The sequence below is a fragment of the Oryx dammah genome, unplaced genomic scaffold, assembly GCF_014754425.2.
Source record: "Oryx dammah isolate SB20612 unplaced genomic scaffold, SCBI_Odam_1.1 HiC_scaffold_2, whole genome shotgun sequence".
NCBI lineage: Eukaryota > Metazoa > Chordata > Mammalia > Artiodactyla > Bovidae > Oryx > Oryx dammah.
This window is the reverse complement of record NW_024070186.1, coordinates 68,802,954-68,809,361: the sequence shown is the minus strand read 5'-3', so window position 1 is coordinate 68,809,361 and position 6,408 is coordinate 68,802,954.

Below are 6,408 nucleotides of genomic sequence, written 5' to 3'. Positions count from 1 at the left end.
GTTCTGAAAGAGTATAGTTGATAATTTTATGTAAATGTAATTTATAAATGTGTATCATTTTATAATAAGAATATGAAATGAAAACTATTTTAAGCTTGATTAATTTTGTGAATAAATATTTTTTATTTTCTTGCAGCAATTCATCTATGAGACTCTTTTTTTGTTTTCTTTTTATACAAATAAGCATTATACATTAGAAGTTCCTCTTGGTGGAGATCTATTCGCACATTTTCATTGGATTAGATAAATTTGAAAAATGCTGTCTTAAAAATACCCCCCAACATTTAGCATAGTACAAGACACTTAGCGGTAGTTCAACAAGAATTTATTGAGTAAACAAATTTATTTAGTCTTTCTGGCAGTCTTCTTCTCTTCAGGTTTATCCTCTAAACTTAGACAGATGGGAAGCATTTTCTAAAAACTCTCCAAGGTGAATATTTCATAACATCCCTAGAAACCCATGTTAACTTCTGACAAATCTCCAAATGTCAGGAAACTTCCTTACTCTAAAGGCTATTTTGTTATAGTTTAGTTTAAGTTATTTCCTTTTATTCTTTTTTAATGCTGTTAGAAAAGAGGTTTCCATTTCTAGTGTGTAAATCTAAAAAGGTTACATGGAACTAAAATTTAGTGGTAGGTGTGCTTTAGAAATTTTTGTCCCCCTCTTTTCACCATGATACTATAAAATGAGGATAATTCTACCACCCACAAAAAACTGGATTCATTTATAGAAGAATAATGGGAAAATATATCCAGCTACTTTAGAGAAAAATAATACTGCAATATGAAAATATTTATCTCACTCTCCTCAAAACTCTTTAAACCAATGATTTCCAAACTTGAATAATTTTAAAAAATAATTTACTTATTATTATTAATTTTGGGGCTCTGCTGAGTCTTTGTTGCTGTGGGGCCTTTTCTCTAGTCGCAGAGAGCAGGGTGGGGAGGCTACTCTCTGGGTGTGGTGTGCAGGCTTCTCATTGCAGTGTCTTCTCTTGTTGCTGAGCACAGACTCGGGCATGCATGCTTCCGTAGTTGTGGTTCCCAGGCTCTAGAGCACAGGCTCAATAGTTGTGGCACATGGGTTTGGTTGCTCTAAGGCTTGTGGACTCTTCCATGATGACAGATTGAACCCATGTCTCATGCATTGGCAGGCGAATTCTTCACCCCTAGTCTACCAGGGAAGCCCTAAATTTGACTGATATTTAAAAAACACTTGGGGAGCTAAATAGATACAAAGACTTTTGGTCCTATGCAAATAATAAACACTGAAATTTGATTACCACATGGGTGGTGCTTGGAAACTTGTAACTTAAAAAAAAAAATCCACTGTGGGAGCTTTTAGAATCTTCTCTATTTCTAGTGTTATCATGTTTTGGTTTGGTCATTTTTCATGCTTTGTGCTAGACAGTGGACATAACTTTCCACTCTTAACTTTCTTAAAGTTAGAGACGTGTGTCCTTCAATTCTGGGGAAATTTTTAATTATCTCCCCTTTTACTTTTTCTGTTTTCTCTTCCTGAAATTCCAATTAGTTGGGAATTTGAGCATCTGGATTAAAGCTTTATTGTGTTTTTTTCCATTTTTTTTTTTTGAGAGTAACCATCCCTGACTTTTTGTTAACTATTCTCAACTTAACCTTTTAACTTGGATATTAAATTTTTATTCTGATGGTCATGCTTTGATCATGTTTATAATTTCCTAGAGTTATTTTTCTTCTTTTGTGGTGGGTTAAAGTATTTCCACAAATTCCTTGATGCAGCCATCTAAAAGTAATGTGTAACAATCCTGCCTTTGAGTGTGTGCAGGACTTTGTGACATGCTTCTAATGAATAGGAAAAAAGGTGCAGGTGAAAATGTGTGACTTTTGGATGCCAGTTCATAAAGGGCAGTGTAGCTTTCTTATTGCTCTTTCTTTGGATTACTTGCTCTAGGGGAAGCCAGTTGCCATTTGTGAGAACACACAATTTGTGTGTGTTATGGATTTACAGAGTTATGGAGACTTCTATGGACTGAGAAACTAAAGGCTCCTGCCAACAGCTGTGTAATAAATCATGTGCAAGAGGATCCTCTAGCCCCAGTCAAGTCTTCAGAAAACTGCAACCCTGGCTGATAGTTAGACTACAATCTCATGAGAGACTCTGAGCCAGAACTGATGCCAAAAGCTCAGCTTCTCTGTGTACCAATGCCACACTGAATCTTGAGACAGAGTTTTGGGTGAAGTAGAAAAGGATAGCTTTATTACTTTGCCAGGCAAAGGGGGCCACAGCAGGCTAAGGCCTTCAAAACTGTGTGTCCCAACTTGGGAGAAGATTGTGAGAAGTTTTATAGTAAATGTTCAAAGAGGGTGTGATCAGCTCATAGACATTCTTCTGATGGGTTGGTGGTGAGGTAAATAAGAGTCAACATCATCAACCTTCAGTTCCAACTGGTCTGGGGTCTACATGCTTGTGGGCACACCATTTCAACTTCTCCCACCTGCAAGGGGTTTCAGTATCTGCAAAACAGCTCAAAGACTGTTGTGTTTATCTGTTGATGGGGAAACAGGTCCTCCCCCCAGGGCTGCTCTTCACTGTTTCTCCCTGGTCTCGTATCCCCTCCCTTAATTAACAAGTGCTTGAATCTGCCCACTGGAACTTAGGGAAAGTCATGGAGGCTGAATGAAGGCTGTTTCATATGATCAAAGAAATAGAGGGGTACAGAAAGACTTTGTGCCCAGAAGCCCCACAGAGCCACGCTTGGTATTAGAGCCATGCAGCTAATTTGCTCCCAGACCCACAGAAATTGTGTAAGATAGTAAAGGTTTCTTGTAGGTTGCTTAGCTTGGGGGTAATTTGTCATGCGGGCTTCCCTGGTGGCTCAGATTGGTAAAGTGTCTGCCTGCAATGCGGGAGACCCGGGTTTGATCCCTGGGTAGGGAAGATCCCCTGGAGGAGGAAATGGCAACCCACTCTAGTATTCTTGCCTGGAAAATCCCATGGATGGAGGAACTTGGTGGGCTACAGTCCATGCAGCAATAGATAACTAACATATCTTGCTTCTGAATGTTCCTTTTTATTGCATCCTATTCTTGTTTCAGATGCCTTATCTCCTGTAATTTCACAGGACATTAGTAAATTTTATTTGCTTGTTTTTTTTTCTCCTCACTTCATTGTCTCTGCCTGTGTGCTCAGTCGCTTCAGTCCTGTCCAACTCTTTGTGACCCTATGGACTGTAGCCCGCCAGGCTTCTCTGTCCATGGGGATTCTCCAGGTGAGAATACTGGAATGGGTTGCCATGCCCTCCTCCAGGGGGTCTTCCAGACCCAGGGATCGAACCGGCATGTCTTGTGTCTCCTGTATTGGCAGGCAGGTTATTTACCATTAGTGCCACCTGGGAAGTCCATCATTGTCTCTAATGCCTTTGGAATTTTATTTTCTGGATTCAGCATAGGTGACAAAGTGCCAAAAAGAATGAAGAGGATACAGATTCTGGACATGAGGTTAGGGGAAAAGAGGTAAACAAGTGGCTAATGTTCTTGTAGCTCAGTCGGTAAAAGAATCTGCCTGCAATGCAGGAGATCCGGGTTTGATTCCTGGGTTGGGTGGATCCCCTGGAGAAGGAAATGGCAACCCACTCCAGTATTCTTGCCTGGAGAATCCCATGGACAGAGGAGCCTGGCAGGCTGCAGTCTATGGGGTCACAAGAGTCTGACATGACTTAGCGACTGAACCACCATCACAATGTGTGCTGTAGGAATCAAAAGCAAAGGAAAAGGAAAAAAACTAAATAGCCTATAAGAGAAAGAGATGTATGAATATATTTTAGAGAAGTTTGTTTTGCTCATCATATCATCAATTATCATCAGTACTCAAGTTCCTTAATCCATACTATCTTTCACAAAGGTTTCTAATATAGTATGTTAGAAGTACTCAATGGTGCCTCTATACTATTTCACTTGAATTGAATTCTTCTGTTCCTAAAGCTGCATGATAGACAAACCAGGGTGTTATACAGCTGTATTAAGGGCACCTACATGTTGCTTGTGTAACTAGTAGATATGTATAACTTTTATCTGAAGGTAGTTTTCAGACAAAGCTAAAGGTCAATAGAATCATTGTGGACCCCATCACCTTGTCTACTGTTTGTCATTTTGAGTATGCTTTTCAAATGGTAAGACGCTCTTTTGTAAAATGGGAATAATAATAGACTCTGGCCTTTCCAAATGATGACTGTAGAAAGGAATCTCCCTGCCAATGCAGGGAACACAAGAGACACCGGTTCAATCCCTGGGTCAGGAAGATCCCCTGGAAGAGGAAATGAAAACCCATTCCAGTATTCTTGCCAGGAAAATTCCATGGACAGAGGATCGTAGCAGTCCATAGGGTCACAAGGAGTTGGGCATGAATGAGCAACTGAGCATGCACACACACACGCAATAGACCCTACCTTGGAGTTGTTGGAGAAGAGAATAGCAACCCACTCTAGTATTCTTGCCTGGAGAATCCCATGGACAGAGGAAGCTGGCAGGCTTCAGTCCATGGGGTTACAAAGAGTCGGACATGACTGTGTGACTACCACTTTCCACTTGGGGTTGTTATAAAGCTTTAATGAGATAAATTGCTTAGAATAATGCCTGGCACTGTGTTCCCTTTCTTGAGGGGGGCGGGTCATGCCACAAGGCATGCGGGATCTTAGCTCCCAGACCAGGGATTAAACCTGCCCGCTTTGCATTGAAAGTGCAGTCTTAACCACTGGACCACCAAGGGAAGTTCCTCCCTGTCTTTCATCCTCTTCTTCTCCATCTGCTTCCCCTACTTCTCCTCTTTATTCTCATTCTTTTTTTTCCTTCTCTGTTTCTCTTTCTCCACTTTATATTTCTCTTTATTACAGGCGTATCTCATTTTATTGCACTTTTCAGACAGCATGTATTTTTGTTTGTTTGTTTTACAAATTGAAGGTTTGTGACACCCTGTGTTGAGCAAGTCTTTTAACACTGTTTTTCCAACAGCAGTGGTCCACTCTGTGTCTCTGTGTTATTTTGGTAATCCTTAAAATATTTGAAATTTTATTATTATTATTATTATATTTATTGCAGTGATCTGTAATCTGTGATCTTTGATGTTATTGTAATTGCTTTGGAGGACCACAAACCAAAATGCCTGTATAAGATGGCAAACTTAATGGATAAATATTGTGTGTATTCTGACTGTTCCATGCACTGACCATTTCCTAGTCACTCTCTCTCTCCTTAGGCATCTCTATTCTCTGAGACACAATAATATTGAAATCAAGCCAACTAATAACCCTACCAAGGTCTCTAAGTGTTCAAATGAAAGGAAGAGTTGCACGTCTCTCATGCTAAATCAAAAGCTAGAAATGATTAAGCTCAGTGAGAGGCATGTTGACAGCCAAGATAGGTCAAAAGCTAGGCCTCTTGAGCCAGTTATCCAAGTTGCAGAAAGGTTCTTGAAGGAAATTAAAAGTGCTACTCCAGTGAACACATGAATAATTAGAAAGGAAAATAGTCTTATTGCTGATATGGGGAAAATTTGAGCAGTATGGACAGAAGATCAAAACAACCACAATATTCTCTTAAGCCCAAGGTTAATCCAGAGCAAGGCCCTAACTCTCTTCAATTTCATGAAGGCTGAGAGAGGTGAGGAAGCTGCAGAAGAAAAGTCTGAAGCTAAAAGAGGTTGGTTCATAGATAACACAGTCTTATATTGAAAAATGATGCCATCTAGGACTTTCAAGGCATAAGAGAAGTCAGTGTTGGGCTTCAAAGCATCAGATGACAGGGTAACTCTCTTGTTAGGGACTATGTAGTTGATAATTTTAAATTGAAGCTAGTGCTCATTTACCATTCCCCAAATCCTAGGGCCCTTAAAAATTATGCTGAATCTACTCTGCCTGTGCTCTATAAGTAGAACAACAAAGCCTGCATGACTGCAGATCTGTTTATGATGCGGCTTGCTGAATATTTTAAACCTACTTCTTAGACATGCTGTTCAGGAAAAAAAATTCTTTCAAAATATTGCTACTCATTGGCAATGCACCTGATCACCCAAGCACTCCAGTGCAGATGTACAACAGAGTAGTGTTTCCATGCCTGTTAACACAACAGCTGTTCTGCAGCTCTTGGATCAAGGAGTAATTTCAGCTTTCAAATCCCAATATTTAAGGAATATATTTTTTAAAGGCTATAGCTGCCATAGATAGTGATTCCTCTGATGGATCTGAACAAAATAAATGGAAAATCTTCTGGGAAAGATCCATCATTCTAGATGTCATTAAGAACATTTGTGATTCATCAGAAGAGATCAAAATATCAACGTTAGTAGGAGTTTGGAGAAAGTTGATTCTGACTCATGGATGACTTTGACGGGTCCAGGAGGAACCCTGGACCTCAGAGGAGGAATTAATTACA